Below are 14,251 nucleotides of genomic sequence, written 5' to 3'. Positions count from 1 at the left end.
AACAATAGTACGCAGAACTGAAAAAGCGTGTGCGAGCAAGTAGGCCTACAAACCTGATTCAGTTACACCAGCTGTCATGAGGAATGGGCCAAAATTAATCCAACTTGTTGTGGGAAGCTTGTGGAAGGCTACCCAAAACGTTTGACCCAAAGAATTTAAACAATTTAAAGGCAATGCTACTGACCCACTAGGAATGTGATGAAAGAAATTTGATGAAATAAATAAAAGCTGAATAAATCATTCTCTCTACTATTATTCTGACATTTCACATTCCTAAGATAATGTGGTGATAATAACTGACCAAGACAGGGAGTTTTTAATAGGAATAAATGTCATGAATTGTGAAAAACCTAGTTTAAACTTCAGACGTCAACTGTACGTTTTCTTTAGTAAACTGTTTCAAAACACCAACATACATTTAAACCCAAATGTTTTTAATTTTTTTTAGAGGCGTTGTATAGTTATGGTGCTTTATTCGGCACTGCTGGAAGAGGGGTGAGAGCGGCTCTGCAAGGTGGTGTGCTGCTTGTGTCGCCGTCAGCAGAAACATCCTCGGCTATAGCTAGCCTTACTTTGGCTATGCAATTGTCCCCCTCCACCTCTAGACTATATGATTGGATCCAAGATGGCGTAGCAGTAAGTCGTCCTGTCGTGTCGTGTCCCTTGTATATATCGTTTCTTTTTCGTTTTTTTTACATATTTTTCTAAGCATATCTCTTTAAAAACATTTTGCTAAACCTAAGCTTCCAATACTCTCCTGCAACCCGCCTCACCCAATGTAGCTATTTTTCCTAAAGTATTTATATTTACTTCGGAACCGGAACCCCTCAACTGAAGCTAGCCAGCTAACCACCAGCTGTGCTAGCGGTCTTCAGCTAACCGGTCATCAGCTAACCTTTAGCTCGGAAAGCTCTCGCCAGTTCGAACAACGCGACTCTAACCAGAGCATAACGGACCTATTTATTTTTCATCCCCGGATTCATCCCCGGATTCCCACCACAAACGGAACATTTCTCAGCTGGATCTTCACAACTAGCTATCTAGCTAAACCGCAACCCCGGATGATTACTCCTGGCTAGCGTTTCCACCCACTTAGCTTGAAGCTAGCCCGGCCAGCGCACCTGTGCTACCACCGTAGCATACTCCTGGGCTACAATACCCGGGCCCACGACCGGTCTATCGATGTCACCGCATGAAGAGGAATAAACAGACTCACCCCATCGCGACGTCCCCCAAAGGCTAACTCTCTAGCCCTCGCTATCTCCCTGCTTGCTAATTAGGCCTGCTAACTGCTAGCTTGTCCAGCTCCGGTCCGCTAACTGCTACCTTGTTTAGCCCGGGCCTACAAACTGTTAGCTTGTTAGCACAGGCCTGCTAACCGTCTGAATCCCCGCGTCCCAAACACTCACTGGATCCATATTTACTTTCTATCTCTTTTTGATTTTTAACTTGTTTATACCTTCCGGAAACCTGCCTCACCCAATGTGATACGGAATCGCTATTATTTTTAATTTTTAGTACACACTCAAGAACCCCCAGAAGCTAACCAGCTAACTAGCTACAAGCTATTTAGTCATTGTTAGTTTTTTTTAACCTGGATAACACTCGCCAGTCCAGCTTCCCTGCCCCATCCACCGCTGCCCCCTGGACACTGATCTCTTGGCTACAAAGCTGATGCACGCTGGACTGTCCATTAATCACGGTACTCCATTCTGCTTGTTTGTTTTATCTGTTGGCCCCGTTGCCTAGTCAACGCCATTTTACCTGCTGTTGTTGTGCTAGCTGATTAGCTGTTGTCTCACCCACTGTTTTAGCTAGCTTTCCCAACTCAACACCTGTGATTACTGTATGCCTCGCTGTATGTCTCTCTCAAGTGTCAATATGCCTTGTATACTGTTGTTCAGGTTAGTTATCATTGTTTTAGTTCACAATGGAGCCCCTAGTTCCACTCTTCATACCCCTGATAACTCCTTTGTCCCACCTCCCACACATGCGGTGACCTCACCCATTACAACCAGCATGTCCAGAGATACAACCTCTCTCATCATCACCCAGTGCCTGGGCTTACCTCCGCTGTACCCGCACCCCACCATACCCCTGTCTGCGCATTATGCCCTGAATATATTCTACCATGCCCAGAAACCTGCTCCTCTTATTCTCTGTCCCCAACGCTCTAGGCGACCAGTTTTGATAGCCTTTAGCCGCACTCTCATACTACTCCTTCTCTGTTCCGCGGGTGATGTGGAGGTAAACCCAGGCCCTGCATGTCCCCAGGCACCCTCATTTGTTGACTTCTGTGATCGAAAAAGCCTTGGTTTCATGCATGTCAACATCAGAAGCCTCCTCCCTAAGTTTGTTTTACTCACTGCTCTAGCACACTCTGCTAACCCTGATGTCCTTGCTGTGTCTGAATCCTGGCTCAGGAAGGCCACCAAAAATTCAGAGATTTCCATACCCAACTATAACATCTTCCGTCAAGATAGAACTGCCAAAGGGGGAGGAGTTGCAGTCTACTGCAGAGATAGCCTGCAAAGTAATGTCATACTTTCCAGGTCCATACCCAAACAGTTCGAACTACTAATTTTGAAAATTACTCTCTCCAGAAATAAGTCTCTCACTGTTGCCGCCTGCTACCGACCTCCCTCAGCTCCCAGCTGTGCCCTGGACACCATTTGTGAATTGATCGCCCCCCATCTAGCTTCAGAGTTTGTTCTGTTAGGTGACCTAAACTGGGATATGCTTAACACCCCGGCAGTCCTACAATCTAAGCTAGATGCCCTCAATCTCACACAAATCATCAAGGAACCCACCAGGTACAACCCTAACTCTGTAAACAAGGGCACCCTCATAGACGTCATCCTGACCAACTGGCCCTCCAAATACACCTCCGCTGTCTTCAACCAGGATCTCAGCGATCACTGCCTCATTGCCTGTATCCGCTACGGAGCCGCAGTCAAACGACCACCCCTCATCACTGTCAAACGCTCCCTAAAACACTTCTGTGAGCAGGCCTTTCTAATCGACCTGGCCCGGGTATCCTGGAAGGACATTGACCTCATCCCGTCAGTTGAGGATGCCTGGTCATTCTTTAAAAGTAACTTCCTCACCATTTTAGATAAGCATGCTCCGTTCAAAAAATGCAGAACTAAGAACAGATACAGCCCTTGGTTCACCCCAGACCTGACTGCCCTCGACCAGCACAAAAATATCCTGTGGCGGACTGCAATAGCATCGAATAGTCCCCGTGATATGCAACTGTTCAGGGAAGTCCGGAACCAATACACGCAGTCAGTCAGGAAAGCTAAGGCCAGCTTCTTCAGGCAGAAGTTTGCATCCTGTAGCTCCAACTCCAAAAAGTTCTGGGACACTGTGAAGTCAATGGAGAACAAGAGCACCTCCTCCCAGCTGCCCACTGCACTGAGGCTAGGTAACACGGTCACCACCGATAAATCCATGATTATCGAAAACTTCAATAAGCATTTCTCAACGGCTGGCCATGCCTTCCGCCTGGCTACTTCAACCTCGGGCCAACAGCCCCGCCCCCCCCGCTGCTCCTCGCCCAAGCCTCTCCAGGTTCTCCTTTACCCAAATCCAGATAGCAGATGTTCTGAAAGAGCTGCAAAACCTGGACCCGTACAAATCAGCTGGGCTTGACAATCTGGACCCTCTATTTCTGAAACTATCCGCCACCATTGTCGCAACCCCTATTACCAGCCTGTTCAACCTCTCTTTCATATCGTCTGAGATCCCCAAGGATTGGAAAGCTGCCGCAGTCATCCCCCTCTTCAAAGGGGGAGACACCCTGGACCCAAACTGTTACAGACCTATATCCATCCTGCCCTGCCTATCTAAGGTCTTTGAAAGCCAAGTCAACAAACAGGTCACTGACCATCTCGAATCCCACTGTACCTTCTCCGCTGTGCAATCTGGTTTCCGAGCCGGTCACGGGTGCACCTCAGCCACACTCAAGGTACTAAACGATATCATAACCGCCAACGATAAAAGACAGTACTGTGCAGCCGTCTTCATCGACCTTGCCAAGGCTTTCGACTCTGTCAATCACCATATTCTTATCGGCAGACTCAGTAGCCTCGGTTTTTCGGATGACTGCCTTGCCTGGTTCACCAATTACTTTGCAGACAGAGTTCAGTGTGTCAAATCGGAGGGCATGCTGTCCGGTCCTCTGGCAGTCTCTATGGGGGTGCCACAGGGTTCAATTCTCGGGCCGACTCTTTTCTCTGTATACATCAATGATGTTGCTCTTGCTGCGGGCGATTCCCTGATCCACCTCTACGCAGACGACACCATTCTATATACTTTCGGCCCGTCATTGGACACTGTGCTATCTAACCTCCAAACAAGCTTCAATGCCATACAACACTCCTTCCGTGGCCTCCGACTGCTCTTAAACGCTAGTAAAACCAAATGCATGCTTTTCAACCGATCGCTGCCTGCACCCGCATGCCCGCCTAGCATCACCACCCTGGATGGTTCCGACCTAGAATATGTGGACATCTATAAGTACCTAGGTGTCTGGCTAGACTGCAAACTCTCCTTCCAGACTCATATCAAACATCTCCAATCGAAAATCAAATCAAGAGTCGGCTTTCTATTCCGCAACAAAGCCTCCTTCACTCTTCACTCTTCACTTCACACTTCACACGCTGCCAAGCTTACCCTAGTAAAACTGACTATCCTACCGATCCTCGACTTCGGCGATGTCATCTACAAAATGGCTTCCAACACTCTACTCAGCAAACTGGATGCAGTCTATCACAGTGCCATCCGTTTTGTCACTAAAGCACCTTATACCACCCACCACTGCGACTTGTATGCTCTAGTCGGCTGGCCCTCGCTACAAATTCGTCGCCAGACCCACTGGCTCCAGGTCATCTACAAGTCCATGCTAGGTAAAGCTCCGCCTTATCTCAGCTCACTGGTCACGATGGCAACACCCATCCGTAGCACGCGCTCCAGCAGGTGTATCTCACTGATCATCCCTAAAGCCAACACCTCATTTGGCCGCCTTTCGTTCCAGTACTCTGCTGCCTGTGACTGGAACGAATTGCAAAAATCGCTGAAGTTGGAGACTTTTATCTCCCTCACCAACTTCAAACATCAGCTATCTGAGCAGCTAACCAATCGCTGCAGTTGTACATAGTCTATTGGTAAATAGCCCACCCATTTTCACCTACCTCATCCCCATACTGTTTTTATTTATTTATTTTTCTGCTCTTTTGCACACCAATATCTCTACCTGTACATGACCATCTGATCATTTATCACTCCAGTGTTAATCTGCAAAATTGTAATTATTCGCCTACCTCATGCCTTTTGCACACATTGTATATAGACTCCCCCTTTGTTTTCTACTGTGTTATTGACTTGTTAATTGTTTACTCCATGTGTAACTCTGTGTTGTCTGCTCATACTGCTATGCTTTATCTTGGCCAGGTCGCAGTTGCAAATGAGAACTTGTTCTCAACTAGCCTACCTGGTTAAATAAAGGTTAAATAAAAAAATAAATAAAACCTCTTCCCAGTTGCTGGTGGTCCACCTCCTCCTCTTGTGTTTTTTTCCCCCCCATGACCACTGTCACGCCTGCCCCCGCTCTCCCATTCTGGCGCTCGAGGGCATCAGGCTGCCGTTCATTATGCACACATCATTACGTGCAGCAGCGCTCATTGGACTCACCAGGACTCCTTCCCTTCGTTGATTGCCCCATCTATAACTGTCTGCTCCCCTGTTTGTTCCCTGTGTCTGCATTAATGTCGTTATGTGTTCGTGTCCAGATGCTGTCCTGTCCTATTCCATGTCTGTTACCATTAAATGTTCACTCCCTGTACCTGCTTCTCGTCTCTACCAGCGTCGATCCTTACAACCACTGGTAGGGCTGTGGCAGTCATGGAATTTTGTCAGCCGGTTATTGTCAAGCAAATAACCGCCGGGCTCACAGTAATTGACCGTTAATTAACAAAAACACGGAAATTGGCATGAAACTGAAGATCTCATACGACACTGTGTACTACTCCCTTCACAGAACAGCGCAAACTGGCTCTAACCAGAATAAAAAGAGGAGTGGGAGGCCCCGGTGCACAACTGAGCAAGAGGACGTACATTAGAGTGTCTAGATTGAGAAACAGATGCCTCACAAGTCCTCAACTGGCAGCTTCATTAAATAGTACCTGCAAAACACCAGTCTCAACGTCAACAGTGAAGAGGCGACTCCGGGATGCTGGCCTTCTAGAGTTGCAAAGAAAAAGCCAAAATGTTGTCGGACAAAAGCCAAGGTCCGACGGGAGCCAGGATGACAGGAGAGCCTCGAGGAATGTGCCCATTCCAGGACCGGAGTACGGGCAGAATCCTGGACAAACATCCTGGTTAGCCGGACCAGACTCTATTCCCCAGAAGATAGCAGGCTCTAGACAGGAAGTAGGGAGGATGGTCTCGGGGTCCGATGGTGTAGTGGCGGGCTGTACAGACATGAGAGTGCGTCAGGCTTTACATTCTTGGACCCCGGGCGGTAGGATATAGTGAAATGAAAACCAGTGAATAACAGGGCCCATCACGCCTGCCTGGAGTTGAGGTGCTTGGCAGTGCGGAGATATTCCAGGTTCCTATGGTCTGTCCACACCAAGAATAGGTGTTCCGCCCCTTCTAACCAGTGCCTCCACTACTCCAACGCCATCTTAACTGTGAGTAATTCTCAATTTCCCGTGTCGTAGTTCCTCTCAACGGTATTAAGACGATGGGAAGGTGCAGGGAGGCAGCTTCAGGTTCTGGGCAGAATGCTGGGAAAGGACTTTCCCCACTCCGATGTCCGAGGCGTTGACCTCCACCACGAACTGACGGGTCCGGGTTGATTAAGATGGGAGCTGTAGTGAATCGCTGCTTGAGGTCTGAGAACACCCGTTCAGCTGCTGGAGACCATATGACAGGAACCTTGGGAGTGGTGAGTGCTGAGAGGGGGGAAGCAAGGGTGCTGTAACCCTGGATGCATTGACGGTAGAAATGCCCAAACCCCAGGAGATATTCCAGCTGCACTGTGGATGTGGGATGAGGCCAATCCACTACTGCTCTCACCTTGTCAGGGTCCATCTGAATATTCCCTGCAGCGATGATGTATCTTAGGAAGGAGATGGTGGAGCGATGGAACTCACATTTCTCCACCTTCACAAAAAGCTGGTTCTCCAGGAGACGCTGGAGAACCAGTTGGACATTGGGAATGTGCTCTTGAGCTGATGAGGATGAGGATGTCATCGAGATAGACAAACACAAATTGGTTCAGCATGTCACAGAACACATCATTGACCAGGGCCTGGAATACTGCAGGAGTGTACCAATGCAGTGTGGTTCCCGGGAGAAGGCCGATTGCACAGTTGTAGGGCCGATGCTCAGGAAGAGATGTGGTGCGGGCAGAATTGAAAACTTTCCTTAAGTTCTGTTACTCCATGGGAACTGTTGGAGATATCCAATGCTTTACCCAAGCCCACAGGGAGACGTCCCGGGGCAGGCTGCACAGACTTCAGACAATGTGAATGGCAAAAAAGTTTCTAACCCATGATGGAACTCGTAGCCCAGTCGATTAGGGGGTTGTGCCTCTGGAGCCATGAAAACCCCAAAATCATGGTGTGGTATCCCAGGAGGTCTACCCCGGGGGATGTTAATAGAGAGGAAGTACGTGAGGCGACATTGGCTCCCTCTGCTGGGAATATGGGAGCTGGGCACCCCGACACAGACAGCTCTAAGTGGAGGTAATTAGAGGAAAGTGCCAACCAGCCGTGGAGGCCAAATAGAAGGAGCACGGTGGCACCAACACCAAGTGAAAGGAGAGAAGAAGGAGCAAGCCAAACCTCAGTGATTTTCTTTGTTATGTTTATTTTCTGTCTTAGTAAAGTTGTTTTTGCGGACAAAAGCCTCCCTGTCTCTGTGTCAACCCAACACCCCACGGTTTACCACAATGGGTACATGAGGAGAATCCAGGATCAGAAACTTCATAGCCTCACTGTGGTTTTCTGACACTCGCAGGTTGATAGGATCCGTATTGTAGGTGATTCTGCCCATAGAGCGCACATTCAGAGCTCTGACGTCCATCGGGATGGAAAGGGGTTGAGTGGAGATATCCAGCTCCGACACCAGGGTAGTGTTCATAACTTTTGTTGGCCGCAGAGTCAATGAGCACCCAAATGGATTTGGACTGGTCTCCCCACAACAGGGTAACATGGAGAGGGTTACGAGTAGTGAGAGATTGGAAACTCCCCTTACGGTTCACCAGTGTACTCATCTACTGATGAGCCTGGTCTTTTAATGGGTAGGTAGGATTGTCCTGTAGCTCCACAATACAGACAGCTCTTAGTGTTTAGTCTGCGTAACCACTCAGCAGGAGACAATCTAGCCCTGCCCAGTTGCATGGGCTCCGGAGGAGGCGAGTCGGCAGCCTTCTGTGATTTCCGGAGGAACTCGGGTGACAAGATTCTCTCGGAAGACAAGATTTCTGACAAGACAAGACAAGATTTCTGTGATTCCTCAGAGGCGAGGTGGAATTCAAGGACGAGCGAGAACGTAGCCGATGGGCGGTTAAGTTCTCATACCTGCCCATCGATCCAGATGGTCAAGGCTATGAGGGAGTCGAGGTCCATGGGCAGTTCCCAGGCTGCGAGCTCAAATTGAATCACCTCTGATAATCTGTTAAGGAATGTATCAAACAGGGCTTCCGGGTTCCAGGCATTCTCAGCCACCAACGTGCGAAAAACCACTACATAGTCTTCCACACTACGGGAGTCTTGACGTTGTTGGAGCAGCTTACAAGCAGCCTCTCTCCAGACAATGGAGAATCTAACACTTTTCATATCTCCGCAACAAACTCCTCCAAGAAGGCTGCAGCTCGAAGATGAGGGAGCACTGGGAGAGAAATGCACGGCAGGTTCCAGAATCTCCAGTGTAGCGCTCCGGATGAGGTAAGCGAGGTTCTCGGGACCCCGGGGTAGGCTGGGAAGAAGTGCCTTTGGTGGCGGGATTGCTGAGAGTCTGGGGGATTACTGTTGTGGCTTGCTGCCTAGTTAGGAATCCGTGGAATTGCCTCCAGCAATGTATTGAACGCATGGTCATGGCGTTCTGCCAGGGTATGGAGTCCCTCCATAAGACTTTGCATTAAGCCCTCATATCTTCCAATGGTGGTTCCATGGGAGGAGACAGCGTTGCAGAGCTGGTCCGAGTCTGTTGGGTCAGTCATGGTCAGTTCGTACTATCCCGGCTCAGGCTAAGACCCAGATGCAGACACAGGAGGCGGATAGTATGAGTCTCAGAGTTTATGACAATACAAGGGGCAGGAAATCAGTAGGTCAAGGCAGGCAAAGAGTCGTAATCAAAATCAGAGTCAGGCAGGTATAGGACGGCAGGCAGGATTGGGGTCAGGACAGGAAGAAAGGTCCGAGCTGGGAAGACTAGAAAAAGCTAAAACTAGAGCACAGGAACATGCTGGTAGGACATGACGGGACAAGACAAACTGGCAACAGACAAACAGAAAACACAGGCATAAATACACAGGGGATAATGGGGACAAATTGGAAATACCTGTTGGGTGGTGGAGACAAGCACAAGACAGGTGAAACAGATCAGGGTGTGACACTAATTATTATTTTTTTTAAGTCTGATAAAAGACATGAGCTCTGCTTTGTCTCTCATTCACAATTTGACAAGCACTTGACAATGCCTCGAATTTCCTGGCAGCAAATATATAATTCACAAGTGATGGGCTAATATTGTCACTCATAAGAGTATTCTTGATTTAATCGTGTCTTTATACAGTATATACTAAATGACTTATGTGTGAAATTTGTTTTTATTTAGAATGGACCATTATCATGCACCTGTCTCGAAACAGGGGCAGGGGAAAAAATACTCGTCATCTACAGTATGCACTTAAATAGCGAATGGAGGACACTATTGCAGTGGTTCATTTTCATTTCATCCTGTTTTAAAGAGTAGCAATGCACTTAACATTAGGAAAGTTGACACATAAATATAGTAGGCCTAGCCAATAGAAAGCTGATGGGATCACCCTCTTTTTAATAGAGGCCATCGCTCTGTTTTCTTACGCAATTGCACAGCCTATAGAAATGTTGCTCATCATGAGCTCATGGGCACTCACGAAGTGTTTGATTCAATTTTGGATACATTTGTATTGATGTCAGAGTGATTAGAGGGACAATAGAGTGCTGAGTACCAGGCAGTTAGCAAGTTTTGTAGGCTATTAATGACCATCAGTAGCATCAGAGGTTGGAGAAGCCTAATTACCGGGACTAAACGGTCATGTGAAATTTGACTGCCATCATGACTCGTGACCACCAGTGTGGTAGTAATACGATCACCGTAACAGCCGTGGTTACGGGCGTGGAGGCCATGCTTCCATCAACACCGGCCTCATTAGCCACTGTCAGGCTAAAGCAGTGGTTGCAAGCATGACGGATGCAATTACATTTTTCTTATTCTCTCGCTCTTTGCGTTTTAGCGCACCTGACTTGTACTTTTTATCCATTTGTCGCCTGAATGTAACTTAGCTAGCTAGACATGACCTGATGAAGTTAAACTCATGCAACAGACAGGGTTGTCAATCAAATATGACAGGCCTGGGTAAATTTGTTTTCATATTTTAAGAAGACAATAACTAATGTTGTTTTGGTATTGTATGAAGTAGGTATAAGATACCAAAAGTAGTTTTAAATTAGCAATTGACTAAATAAATAATAATTTGGAAGACCCTGGTCCCCCCCAACCAGCAGCCAACCAACAGCGGTGCCCTAACAAGTCCCAGGCCAGGGGGCACCTCAATGGGGTATAGCGACAGACACAGCTATTTATTGCTTTATAAAATAAGTGTAACGGCATATCTCCTCTTCGTCTGAAGAGGAGTAAGGATCGGACCAAGATGCAGCGTGGTAAGTGTTCATGACGATATTTTAATAAAGACAAATAAACACTCGAACAAAAACAATAAACGATAACGTCAAATCTACATACCGAAACAGTACCGTGTGGCGAACAAACACACACACGGAAACAAACACCCACAAACCAACAGTGAAACCCAGGCTACCTAAGTATGATTCTCAATCAGAGACAACTAACGACATCTGCCTCTGATTGAGAACCATACTAGAGCGAAACAGAAACCAAACATAGAAAAACAAACATAGACACGCCCTGACCATACTAAATAAAGACAAAACAAAGGAAATAAAGGTCAGAACGTGACAGTATCCCCCCCAAAGGTGCGGACTCCGGCCGCAAAACCTATACCTATAGGGGAGGGTCTGGGTGGGCGTCTGTCCGCGGTGGCGGTTCTGGCGTTCCCCACTTCACCACAGTTTTTGTCCGCCTCATTGTCTGCCTCCGTGGCCTCTTAAACACGGCGACTCTCGCCGCCAACCTCGGACTGGGGACCCTAGAAATGGGTCCCGAATGGACAGGAGATTCCGGCAGCGCCAGACGGACGGGAGACTCCGGCAGCGCCGGACAGGCGGGAGACTCCGGCAGCTCCGGAGTGAAGGGCAATTCTGGCATCGCCTGGCTGACTGACGGTGCCGGCAGCTCATGGCTGACTGACGGCTCTGGCGGCTCCTGGCTGGCTGGCGGCTCCTGGCTGGCTGGCGGCTCAGGACAGACGGGAGACTCTGGCGGCTCAGGACAGACGGGAGACTCTGGCGGCTCAGGACAGACGGGAGACTCTGGCGGCTCAGGACAGACGGGAGACTCTGGCGGCTCAGGACAGACGAGAGACTGGCGGCTCAGGACAGACGGGAGACTCTAGCCGCGCCGGACAGACGGGAGACTCTAGCAGCACTGGAGAGGAGGAAGGCTCTGGCAGCGCTGGACAGGCGGGAGCACCTGTAGGCAGAAGACGGAGAGACAGCATGGTGCGGGGGGCTGCCACCGGAAGGCTGGTGCGTGGAGGTGGCACTGGATAGACCGGACCGTGCAGGCGCACTGGAGCTCTTGAGCACCAAGCCAGCCCAACCTTACCTGGTTGAATGCTCCCGGTAGCCGGGCTGTGCTGGCGAACCGGGGAAACCATGCGTAAGGCTGGTGCCATATACGCCGGCTCAAGGAGACGCACTGGAGACCAGATGCATAGAGCCGGCTCGATGCCCACTCTAGCCCGGCCGATACGAGGAGCTGGAATGTACCGCACCGGGCTATGCACAGGCACTGGGGAAACTGCATAACACGGTGCCTGCCTGGTCCCTCTCTCTCTCCGGTAAGCACGGGAAGTTGGCGCAGGTCTCCTACCTGGCTTCGCCACACTCCCTGTGTGCCACCCCCAATACATTTTTGGGGCTGCCTCTCGGGCTTCCAGACGCTCTGCCATGCCGCCTCTCTGCTTTCGCTGCCTCCAGCTCTGCTTTGGGGCGGCGATATTCCCCTAGCTGTTCCCAAGGTCCTTTACCGTCCAGAATGTCTTCCCAAGTCCATTTCTCCAAGTACCGCTGCCTCTCCTGCTGCTGCTGTTGCTGCCTGTTACCACGCTGCTTGGTCCTTGGTTGGTGGGTGTTTCTGTAACCCCCCCCCCCAAATGACACCTGCCTCTGATTGAGAACCATACTAGGGCGAAACAGAAACCAAACATAGAAAAACAAACATAGACTGCCCACCCCAACTCACGCTCTGACCATACTAAATAAAGACAAAACAAAGGAAATAAAGGTCAGAACGTGACAATAAGCAGCACCAGCTCAAGCAAATTCCAGGATTTAATGAAATCATGTAATGTATCATATTATATATACATTTGGCATGTGTTATAGTGTTAAATGATGGTTTGAGCCTTTCAGTGAGATGGACAAAAGTTTCAATGTTACGTATTGCATATTGAGTTAAATGTAACAATGTTGCCATTTTTCTCTGTCTCACAATGGTACCAATACTAGCGTCATCTCAGATCTGTTTGTGCTCTTGCAAACTCCATTGCTCATTGTCAAGCCAAATCTATTTGGCATGATAGCACAAACAGCCTGGCACTCAGACTATGTTATCAATAGATCATCTGAGTAACACTGTTGCCATGATTTGTGGGAAAGTAGATTTAATCATCAAGACCACACAGGAAGTCCTAACATTAGTGGGGACTACATTTATATAATCCTAACTGTTGTCAAAAGGGAATAATTCCTGACAGACCTAGGCTTGTTTTTTTACATTTATCTGATCAACTTATTTTTATTATACTTTTTACTATGTTGACAGCTGATGGATGTTAGACTATTGCTTTCATTCCCATGCATAAGCTCTCAATTGTATACTGTAAAGAGAATCAATTAGCAGGCCTCACTATGTGATACGCCTCCTGCAATGTTCGCAGTCTGTCATGGACAGAACACAGAACTAGCATGCAGATGACATTGCCCACTGAGTCAACATTTACTTCGCCCATGTCCTCGCCCGACGCATCCAGAAAGCTTTCGAACGTTAAATGGTCATTGACGGCCAGGCTCTTTTGCAGATAGCCTACTTCTCGAAGTGAAAATTGGGGTCAGTGCAAATCACCTTGCAACCAGATGGGTAGAACTCAAAGTAGGCCCCGCTTCCGAAGCCAATCTCGTAAATGTTTCATGAACATTTTATCATTTCCTCCGCTCCTGGCTGCATGTGATGCCATAGAAATAGAATGAATAGAATGGGCGTCCCCATTCAAGTCAGTGATGGCAAAATGGGGGGACTGGCTCCCATTGCGAGTATACCCATAGGAGCAAAGCAGGAAGCAAAAGCAGGAAGCAAAAACAGGAAGCAAAAACAGGAAGTGTACCCATCAATATGTGCTGTGATTTGTTGATTCAACTCAACTGACATTACAAAAAATATGCAATGCATTTGTTACGTTATAGCCTTATTATAAAATTGATTAAATTGTTTTTTCCCCCTCATCAATCTACACACAATACCCCATAATGACAAAGCAAAAACAGTTTTCTCAATTTTTTTGCAAATGCATTACAAATAAAAACGGAAATCACATTTACATAAGTATTCACACTCTTTACTCAGTACTTTACTCAGAAGCACCTTTGGCAGCGATTAAAGCCTTGAGTCTTCTTGGAAATTATGCTACAAGCTTAGCACACCTGTATATTGGGAGTTTCTCCCATTCGTCTATGCATATCCTCTCAAGCTCTGTTAGGTTGGATGGGGATGGTTGCTGCACAGCTATTTTCAGGTCTATCCAGAGATGTTTGATTGGGTTCAAATCTGGGCTCTG

This window comes from Oncorhynchus mykiss, chromosome 17 (assembly GCF_057628025.1).
Source record: "Oncorhynchus mykiss isolate SJ-2025 chromosome 17, ASM5762802v1, whole genome shotgun sequence".
NCBI lineage: Eukaryota > Metazoa > Chordata > Actinopteri > Salmoniformes > Salmonidae > Oncorhynchus > Oncorhynchus mykiss.
This window is presented reverse-complemented; position numbering follows the sequence as displayed.